Below are 11,955 nucleotides of genomic sequence, written 5' to 3'. Positions count from 1 at the left end.
GACTTCCGCAAGGCGTTTGACACAGTTCCCCACAGTCGTTTAATGAAAAAAGTAAGAGCATACGGACTATGAGATCAATTGTGTGATTGGATTGAGGAGTTCCTAGATAACAGAACGCAGCATGTCATTCTCAATGGAGAAAAGTCTTCCGAAGTAAGAGTGATTTCAGGTGTGCCGCAGGGGAGTGTCATAGGACCGTTGCTATTCACAATATACATAAATGACCTGGTGGATGACATCGGAAGTTCACTGAGGCTTTTTGCAGATGATGCTGTGGTGTATCGAGAGGTTGCAACAATGGAAAATTGTACTGAAATGCAGGAGGATCTGCAGCGAATTGACGCATGGTGCACGGAATGGCAATTGAATCTCAATGTAGACAAGTGTAATGTGATGCGAATACATAGAAAGATAGGTCCCTTATCATTTAGCTACAAAATAGCAGGTCAGCAACTGGAAGAAGTTAATTCCATAAATTATCTGGGAGTACTCATTAAGAGTGATTTAAAATGGAATGATCATATAAAGTTGATCGTCGGTAAAGCAGATGCCAGACTGAGATTCATTGGAAGAATCCTAAGGAAATGCAATCCGACAACAAAGGAAGTAGGTTACAGTACGCTTGTTCGCCCAATGCTTGAATACTGCTCAGCAGTGTGGGATCCGCACCAGGTAGGGTTGATAGAAGAGATAGAGAAGATCCAACGGAGAGCAGCGCGATTCGTTACAGGATCATTAAGTAATCGCAAAAGCGTTACGGAGATGGTAGATAAACTCCAGTGGAAGACTCTGCAGGAGAGACGCTCAGTAGCTCGGTATGGGCTTTTGTTAAAGTTTCGAGAACATACCTTCACCGAATAGTCAAGCAGTATATTGCTCCCTCCTACGTATATCTCGCGAAGAGACCATGAGGATAAAATCAGAGAGATTAGAGCCCACACAGAAGCATACCGACAATCCTTCTTTCCACGTACAATACGAGACTGGAATAGAAGGGAGAACCGATAGAGGTACTCAGGGTACCCTCCGCCACACACCGTCAGGTGGCTTGCGGAGTATGGATGTAGATGTAAATGTAGAACTAACTAACCTAAGGACATCACACACATCCATGCCCGAGGCAGGATTCGAACCTGCGACCGTAGCAGTCGCACGGTTCCGGACTGCGCGCCTAGAACCGCGAGACCACCGCGGCCGGCGTTTATTTGGTGCTTTAGTGTCGTTCGCTTGTGACCAGAAAACAATAATGCATAGGTGTAGTGGAACTCAGGTGTTTTCTTTTGATGGACAATCATTCTCGGAGGAAAGGAAGGCAGGTGTATACATTTCGTTTTCAATGATATATTTATTGATCATAACGAATATTCAGTAAGGGGCGACACGACGTGAGGCAGAAATAAGAGCCTGGCATCGACTACGACAGCTGCGGATCACGGAACTGATGTAATCCTGGGGAACGCTGGTCCTGTTATTTTGTAAGGCATCGGCCAGTTCCAAAACTGGTCCTCAATGGGGATACATGTAGCTTTGCCCTCGGCCTAGGTGATTCCACACATTTTCAAATGGATTAAAGTATGGGATGTTGGTAGGAAACTCCATGCGCGTGATGGCCACTTCGTTCAGACGACACTTTACCACCTAAGAGGTGTGCGGCCGAGCGTTGTCGTGCATCAGTCGCGGTTCAGAACCCGCAGCCTTCATAACCATGTATAGCTCCGTTATCTTATTCCAGCGGCGCTACACGTTCAGTGCTGGAGTCTTATGCTTCCCCAAACCATGACTGATCCCAATGATGTGCAGGCTGCAGGAAAACGACGTCCTGACGATTCGTTTCTTCCTCATAGTGAGCCCAAACACTGGACCTGCCACGAGACCCTCTGCGGAGAAGTCCGACCACCCGATGTTTAGGACGGGTGGTAGGGACAGAGCATCGAGTGACATTATACTGAGTGCACTATCCGAAAATTACCTCGAGCGATTAAACAGAGAACCGACTGGTGGAGATAATATCTTGGACCTACTGATAACAAACGGACCCGAACTTTTCTACTCTGTAAGTGCAGAACAGGGAATCAGTGCTCATAAGCCCATTGCAGCATCCCTGAATATGGAAGTAAATAGGAATATGAAAAAATGGAGGAAGGTTTATCTGTTTAGCAAGAGTAATAGAAGGCAGATTTCAGACTACCTAACAGATCAAAACGAAAATTTCTGTTCCGACACTGACAATGTTGAGCATTTATGGAAAAAGTTACAGGCAATCGTAAAATGCGTTTTAGACAGGTACGTGCCGAGTAAAACTGTGAGGGACGGGGAAAACCCACCGTGGTTCAACAAAAAAGTTAGGAAACTCCAGGAAGGGTCGTCGAGCAGATGCGCAAAACTATAGACCTATATCTCTGACGTCGGTCTGTTGTAGAATTTTAGAACATGTTTTTTGCTCGCGTATCATGTCATTTCTGAAAACCCACAATCTACTCCGTAGGAATCAACATGGATTCCGGAAACAGCGATCGTATGAGACCCGATTCGCTTTATTTGTTCATGAGACCCAGAAGTTATTAGATACAGGCTCCCAGGTAGATTCTATTTTCCTTGACTTCCCGAAGGCGTTCAGTACAGTTCCGCACTGTCACCTGATTAACAAAGTAAGAGCCTAAGAAGTATCAGACCAGCTGTGAAGAGTTTTTAGCATACAGAACACAGCATGTTGTTCTCCATGGAGAGACGTCTACAGACGTTAAAGTAACCTCTGGCGTGCCACAGGGGAATGTTATGGGACCATTGCTTTTCACAATATATATAAATGACCTAGTAGACAGTGTCGGAAGTTCCATGCGGCTTTTCGCGGATGATGCTGTAGTATACAGAGAAGTTGCAGCATTAGAAAATTGCAGTGAAATGCAGAAAGATCTGCAGCGGATAGGCACTTTGTGCAGGGAGTGGCAACTGACCCTTAACGTAAACAAATGTAATGTATTGCGAATACATAGAAAGAAGGATCCTTTATTGTATGATTATATGATAGCGGAACAAAGACTGGTAGCAGTTACTTCTGTAAAATATCTGGGAGTATGCGTGCGGAACTATTTGAAGTGGAATGATCATATAAAATTAATTGTTGGTAAGGTGGGTACCAGGTTGAGATTCATTGGAAGAGCCCTTAGAAAATGTAGTACACCAACAAAGGAGGTGGTTTACAAAACACTCGTTCGACCTATACTTGAGTACTGTTCATCAGTGTGGGATCCGTACCAGGTCCGGTTGACAGAGGAGATAGAGAAGATCCAAAGAAGAGAAGCGCGTTCCGTCACAGGATAATTTGGTAAGCGTGATAGCGTTACGGAGATGTTTACCAAACTTAGGTGGCAGACTCTGCAAGAGAGGCACTCGGGTGCATCGCGGTGTAGCTTGCTGTCCAGGTTTCGAGAGGGTGCGTTTCTGGATGAGGTATCGAATATATTGCTTCCCCCTACTTATACCTCCCGAAGAGATCACGAATGTAAAATTAGAGAGATTCGAGAGAACACAGAGGCTTTCCGGAAGTCGTTCTTTCCGCGAACCATACGCGACTGGATCAGGAAATGGAGGTAATGACAGTGGCACGTAAAGTGCCCTCCACCACTCATCGCTGGGTGGCTTGTGGTGTATAAATAGAGATGTAGATGTAGATGTAGATAGTCTGTGACACACCTAACATGTCCACATTTTAACACTGTGACACGCCATCCCAAAACAGTCTTGGATAATTTCAGCGGAAGACAATGTCTCCATGCCATATTTTTGTAACACAAAACAAATATTCCATATATTCTGTGCTGAGATGAACCAGCGTGTAAGGAACTTGTCGATAATAACAGATTTCCTGCCACATCTAACAACAATGACGGTAATACACAAAAGCAACACACTGCACTGTGCGAGAGCCGTCTGCAGAATAATTTTTCTCCATCAAAGCAAAACACCTGAGTTGCGCTACGATTCTGTACTAGCGTCTGATGGCAACACCGACTCAAAGGAAGGCCTCGGTGCTTGGTGACATCACGTCAGCTAGGCACGGCGAACGCCAGGTCTGTTGCAGGCAGAAATGCCTGGCCGTGCTCATCACTATAAATCTCTTATTTTTGGACAAACTGTTTGGTATTGTTTTGGATTCTGCAGTTTTATTTAGATGAAAGATTTTCTTACTATCGTAAAGGTACAAATGAAGATCACAGTTCTGTATTACTGAATCCTGTCGAAACAAACGTAGATCAACATGAGAAGATGCTTTGCCCCATTGCAAGCTTCGGAAATTTTACATTCAAGTAACTATATTTACTTGATCCATTTCGTTATCGAAACTTACCCCAACCCCCTTACAACGAACTCGTTTCTTTTATTTATTTATTTATTTTTGTTTGACATCGCCACTAAAAATGTGAACTAATTTACATGTGTGAATGTCCAACTGTTGCCAGTCATTATATTACAGTCGTTTTCAACGAAAGGAATTCTAAACAGGAAACAAAATAGCTTCATACACCGAAAATACTGCTGAGCTTAAACTTTTTTAAACATGCACATTAGAAAAGATAAATATTCCCCTCTTGCAACTGAAAGGAGAAACTTTATAAGATTAAAAAAACTATTTGATAAAACAAGTATCTCTCTTTTGCCTCTTCTTGTGTCCCCCACCCCCTCCCACAACGTGTACAATCGCGAGATATTTCATTAACATTCAGTGCTCCTCACCCCATAGTCAACCAAGATACCTAAATAAGAGCATCAATATGTTCGCAGTTTCTTGTAAAAGCAACCCAATACAAACGTAACTTCCTCAGATTAAAAATAAGGTAAAGAAGAACGAATTCTGTTGCTGCTGGACCATGTCATTCCTTAAAACAGGAGTACAGTATTTGTTAAGAAGTGTAATGAATTGCACAATTAATTAATTGCAGAAATCTCTCAGAACAATGTGTGTTGGCCAACTACCGCCAATAGTTTCACATTTTCCTGTGTCAGAGAGGGAGACACCACCATTATGAGTATGCCTGCAACAGACCTGGCGCTCGCCGTGCCTAGCTCACGTGACGTCACCAACAAGCGCCGAGCCCTTCCTTTGAGTCGGTGTTGCTGCTGGCCACATGCTGTGTGTCGAAAGGCTTGCCTATACCGTTGGCGCTTAGATATCAGTGAATAGCCAGTCTCTGTACACGTACGTTTTTAATGTGCACAACAAAGGTCTGTGCGGAGCATTTGGGGTGGAGGATCATTTGACATTTTACTCACACATGTGTAAATGTACCCCACTCCACCGTGACTGTGCTGCAGGGCAGTGCGAAGTACGAGGGCTATCCACAAAGTACATTACGTTTTGGAATTAAAAATAAATAAAGAATTGGAAAATATTTTATTATATACAGATGAAAGCCACACTTAAATACTACTTTTCTACATAATGACTGTCTTTTGGGACAGAAAAGGTGTGATTTTTGTGGATTTCCTGGAAAGAGGCACTACAATAAACTCTCTAAGGTATTGCCAAACTTTGCACAATCTCAGAAGAGCAATACAAAACAAGCGCAGGGGAAAGTTGGGCTCAAAGATCTTGCTGATTCACGACAACGCCCGGGCCCACACGGCAAATGCCACTCGTGAAGTTCTCGAATCTTTTAAGTGGGAGTTGCTTCCTCATCCGCCGTACAGTCCCGACCTGGCACCGAGCGACTTCCACTTATTCCCAGCAATGAAGAAGTGGTTGGCTGTGCAGCGTTTTTATGGCGACGCACAGCTTCAGGAAGAGGTAACCACGTGGTTGAAGGCGCAGGCGGCCGAATTTTACGACGAAGGAATTTCCAAGATCGTCCATCGCTACGATAAGTGCCTTAATTTAAATGGCAACTATGTAGAAAAGTAGCATTTAAGTGTGGCTTTCATCTGTATATAATAAAAAAATTCCAATTCTTTATTTATTTTCAATTCCAAAACGTAATGTACTTTGTGGATAGCCCTCGTAGAAGGGCAGTAAGAGCATGAAGACACTTGGCTGCTTCGGATCATGTTCGAATTTCGTCGAATGATTTTGAACAGTGCCTAGTTTCCCCACGCTGTACATAAGAACGAAAGCTGCAGTCGCTCTATACTCCAAGGGAGAGTGATCGCGTTCAGTGAGGTTGTAGGCCCACGATGTCCTTAGAGGAGAGTCGAATCGTCCAGAGCATGGCGACAGAGTCAAAGTGTACTATCAGTGTCGCCCACCGCTGTTGGCAACACTGCGAACTGTCGTTTTCGACAGTGCAGTGTGTGGGAATTCGACTTGTGACGACACTTTGCCGAGCTCGAGAGTGACTTCAGGGCGCCACAGCAAGGACGCAGACACCTTGGAGCCACAAATGTGTTATAGTGTGAGGCAAATACGGGGCTTAGAAAAAGTGATCCTTCACCTGCGCAGTGTATATCATTAAATTGCTAAGCCGGGTCATGGTGCTCCGTACCAGTTGCAAGTTGCCTATCCAACATCTTGCGGAGGCAACAAATATTAGATCTTTAATTACACTGGAAGTGCGAATTAAAAAACGCCTTCGGTCACAATTTTTCTCTTGAATGGGATGAAATGCATATTCGTGTATGAGGTTTGATGTTAGGTTACGAATTTACTAAGTCAAACGCAGAAAATATGTGTGACCTTGTGGATAACATCGGAAGTTCACTGAGGCTTTTTGCGGATGTTGTTGTTGTGGTCTTCAGTCCTGAGACTGGTTTGATGCAGCTCTCATTGCTACTCTATCCTGTGCAAACTTCTTCATCTCCAAATACCTACCTCAGCCTACATCTTTCTGAATCTGCTTAGTGTATTCATCTCTACGATTTTTACCCTCCATGCTGCCCTCCAGTACTAAATTGGTGCTCCCTTGATGCCTCAGAACTTGTCTTACCAAACGATCTCTTCTTCTAGTCAAGTTGTGGCACAAACTCCTCCCCAGTTCGAGTCAATACCTCCTCATTAATTACGTGATCTACCCATCTAATCTTCAGCATCCTTCTGTAGCACCATATTGTGAAAGCTTCTATTCTCTTCTTGTCTAAACTATTTATCGTCCATGTTTCACTTCCATACATGGCTACACTCCATACAAATACCATTAGAAACGACTTCCTGACACTTAAATCAGTACTCGATGTAAGCAAATTTCTCTTAATCAGAAACGCTTTCCTTGCCATTGCCATTCTACATTTTATATCCTCTCTACTTCGACCATCATCAGTTATTTTGCTCCCCAAATAGCAAAACTCCTTTACTACTTTAAGTGTCTCATTTCCTAACCTAATGCCCTCAGCAGCACCCGATTTAATGCGACTACATTCCATTATCCTCGTTATGCTTTTGTTGATGATCATCTTATACCCTCCTTTCAAGACACTGTCCATTCCGTTCAACTGCTCTTCCAAGTCCTTTTCTGTCTCTGTCAGTATTACAATGCCATCGATGAATCTCAAAGTTTTTATTTCTCCTCCACGGATTTGAATACCTACTCCGAAATTTTCTTTTGTTTCCTTTACTGCTTGCACAATATACAGACTGAATAACATCGGGGAGAGGCTACAACCCCTGTCTCACTCCCTTCCCAACCACTGCTTCCCTTTCATGTCCCTCGACTCTTATAGCTGCAATCTGGTTTCCGTACAAATTATAAATAGTCTTTCGCTCCCTGTACTTTACCTCTGCCACCGTCAGAATTTGAAAGAGAGTAATGCTGTGGTACATGGAGAGGTTGTAACAATGGAAAATTGTCTGAAATGAAATGCAGGAGGATCTGCAGCGAATTGGCGAAAGGTGCAGGGAATGGCAATTGAATCTCAATGTAGACAAGTGTAATGTGCTGCGAATACATAGACAGAAAGATCCCTTGTCGTTTAGCTACAATATAGCAGGTCAGCAACTGGAAGCAGTTAATTCCATAAATTATCAGGGAGTCGGCATTAGGAGTGATTTAAAATGGAATGATCATATAAAGTTGATCGTCGGTAAAGCAGATGCCAGACAGATTTATTGGAAGAATCCTAAGGAAATGCAATACGACAACAAACGAAGTAGGTTGCAGTACACTTGTTCGCCCACTGCTTGAATACTGCTCACTGGTGTGGGATCCGTACCAGATAGGGTTATTTTGTTTGTGAGTTCGATACAGGCAACAGCCTACACCTTGCAACGATGATGATGATGATGATGATGATGATGATGATATTCATCAATGAAAATCTGTGGGATTAGATCTGGTTCTCTAGCGACTGTGGTGAGTGAGCTTGGAGTACCGTTCTCGTATGGTGTTGAAAGCGCGGGAGAGGCAGAGGGCCCAGCGGGCTACGTACGGTACGCGGCTGTCAGCTGCACAATTAGTCGGCGAGGTCTCGAGTGCCGACCAGATTACGAGTGGCACTCCACACACGCTGGGCGCCGGCTCTGATGAAGCCACGTGCAAACACACTCGTGCAGCGCCAGTTATCACTGCAGCGGCTGCACGGCCCCGCTACCTCCGGTCATTCAGCTCGTCGTTCCTACAGCGCCGATTGAAACACCAGCTACTGTGTTCAAGAGCCAAAGCAACTACATCGTGTAGGGCCACCGCGAGCACGCATAAGAGCCGCAACAGCGCGTGGCATGGACTCGACAGATCTCGGAAGTAGTGCTGGAGGGAACTGACACCGCGAATGCTGCACGTCTGTCCGTAAATCCGTAAGGGGACAAAGATCTCTTGAAGGCATCCCAGATGTCCTCCATAATGTTCATGTCTTGGGAGTTTGGAGGCCAGCGGAAGTGTTTAAACTCTGGAGCCGCTCTGTGGCAATTCTGGAAGTGTGGGGTGTCGCATTATCCTGTTGGAAATGCCCAAGTCCGTCCGAATGCACAGTAGACATAAATGGATGCAGGTGATCAGGCAGGATGGTTACGTACGTGTCACCTGTCAGAAACTTATCAGGTGTCCCATACCACTCCAACTGCACACGCCCCCCAACTTTACTGAGGCTCCACCAGCTTGAACAGTCCCCTGCTGACATGCAGGGTTCATGGATTCCTCCATACCAGTACACGTCCATTCCCTCGATACAATTTGAAACGAGACTCGTCCGATCAGGCTACATGTGTACAGTCATCAACTGTCCAATGTCTGTGATCAGGGGCCCAGACAGGTTGGTTCAAATGGCTCTGAGCACTATGGGACATCAGTCCCCTACAACTTAGAACTACTTAAACCTACCTAACCTAAGGACAGCACACACATCCATGCCCGAGGCAGGATTCGAAGCTGCGACCGTAGCGGTCGCGTTGTTCCAGACTGAGGCGCCTAGAACCGATCGACCACTCCGGCCGGCGCCCAGACAGGGGGTAATGCTTTGTGTCGTGCAGTCATCAAGGGTACACGAGCGGGCTTTTGCTCTGAAAGCCCATATCGGTCATGTTTCGTTGAATGGTTCGCACGCTGACGCTTCCTGATGGCCGAGTATTGCATACCGCAGCAATTTGCGGGAGGGCTGCACTTCTGTCACGTTGAACGATTGTCTTGAGTCATCGTTGCTGCCGACGTTTCAGGACCTTTCTCCAGCCGCTGCAATGCAGAGATTTAATGTTTTACTGGATTCCTGGTATTCACTGTACATTCGTGAAATGGTTCAAATAGTTCAAATGGCTCTGAGCACTATGGGACTCAACTGCTGTGGTCATTAGTCCCCTAGAACTTAGAACTACTTAAGCTTAACTAACCTAAAGACATCACACACATCCATGCCCGAGGCAGGATTCGAACCTGTGACCGTAGCAGTCGCACGGTTCCGGACTGCACGCCTAGAACAGCGAGACCACCGCGGCCGGCAATGAAATGGTTGTGCGGGTAAATCCCCACTTCATCGCTACGTCGGAGATGCTGTGTCCCATCGCTCGTGCGCCGACTATAACACCACGTTCAGACTCACTTAAATCTTGATAACCTGCCACTGTAGCAGCAGTAACTGATCTATAAACTGCGCCAGCCACTTGTTGTCTTATATATGCGTTACCCACAGCAGCGTCGTATTCTGCCTGTTTACTTTGCTCTGTATTTTAATACGCATGCCTTTACCAGTTTCTTGGGCGCTGCAGTGTAAATGAATCTCGAACATCATCGTGCTGGCGATACGGTGCAAGCCACAGTGCAGTGATTTACGAAGCCGCTCGCTGTTCCTTTCAGTTCGGGCGGAGACAGAATGCAAGAGATTGATAAGGTTTTAATTGTCACCTTGGAATCATAAAGCTGCGACTGTGAAAGTTGGTCATGGTGCTAATCCTCCACACAATTACCACTCAAGGTGACACATTTTATCCATCATTGTGGTACTTACTAGGGGACCGTTCCAGGTGTAAGGAAACGATATTTAATTCTTCACACAATTACCTCTCAATGTGACACATTTTATCCATCATTGTGGGACTTACTAGCGAACAGTTCCCGGTGTAACGAAACGATCTTGATCAAACTTGATTGGTATGTAGAGGGTCAAAATAACGCAATACTTATTTTTTTCGTGATTACCAAGTTTTACATTTAAGGGTGAAATACACTCTCCGAAAAGTAATTTGACGGATTGGGTTTAGAGGGAATGTCTTCGCAAAATGATATACATAAAACGGTTTGCTTCTAATAAAAGTTCAAATGTAATTAATGTCTTTGAAAGCTGTATAATAAAATTTTATAATAAGCTGAAAGTTTGCGGAACACCGCACCTCTGTTAATTAATTTAGGAAAACGAAAACTTTTGTTACAACATAAATTAAAGAAGCTTTCATGGCACATCCATCCGAGTGTAGTAAAGCTGGTTTCTGAAATACCATTTTTGGAAAACGTGCTACTCACAGTGTGCTGCCTGTGTATTTTTGACAGACCTTATTAAAATATTAAAATGTTCACTATTACTCTAATTATTTGTTTTACTTAGTTTTTAAATTGTTATTTTACATTTCAAATTCATGTTGTTTTCGTTAGTTTACCATTTCACTTAGGTGTATTTTGTTTACTGAAAATAATAAGGAACTAGTCATTATAGGATGAAATCATTGCATTAGTGATTATGCATAAAGGAATACTTAAAACACGAAGTTTTCCTCGCGAGATTTGTCAGCCGAGAATCCATGGCGCGATCTAGGTGGTCCCACAGATTCTCAATTGAGTTTAAACCCAGGGAGTTTGGTGGCCAGTGGAATACGGTAAACACATCCTGGCGCTCTTAGAACCAAGGACAGGCACTGAAAGTTGTGTGGTAAGTTGCACTGTCCTGCTATTAGATGCCTTCGTGTCGAGGAAAAGACAATCTGCATGTACGGGTTATAATATTATTCGAAGTTACGTAATATGAAAGCTGTGACTACCCTTGGAAAGATATTCACCTATCTGTATATTAAATGATCAACTTACGAAATAAGACCTATTCTTTGAAAGACATTTGTTTTATATAATTTACGTAACTGTAAATATGCGCATCTAGCGCGGACGCTAATACACTCCTGAAAATTGAAATAAGAACACCGTGAATTCATTGTCCCAGGAAGGGGAAACTTTATTGACACATTCCTGGGGTCAGATACATCACATGATCACACTGACAGAACCACAGGCACATAGACACAGGCAACAGAGCATACACAATGTCGGCACTAGTAGAGTGTATATCCACCTTTCGCAGCAATGCAGGCTTCTATTCTCCCATGGAGACGATCGTAGAGATGCTGGATGTAGTCCTGTGGAACGGCTTGCCATGCCATTTCCACCTGGCGCCTCAGTTGGACCAGCGTTCGTGCTAGACGTGCAGACCGCGTGAGACGACGCTTCATCCAGTCCCAAACATGCTCAATGGGCGACAGATCCGGAGATCTTGCTGGTCAGGGTAGTTGACTTACACCTTCTAGAGCACGTTGGGTGGCACGGGATACATGCGGACGTGCAT

The sequence above is a fragment of the Schistocerca gregaria genome, chromosome 9, assembly GCF_023897955.1.
Source record: "Schistocerca gregaria isolate iqSchGreg1 chromosome 9, iqSchGreg1.2, whole genome shotgun sequence".
NCBI lineage: Eukaryota > Metazoa > Arthropoda > Insecta > Orthoptera > Acrididae > Schistocerca > Schistocerca gregaria.
This window is presented reverse-complemented; position numbering follows the sequence as displayed.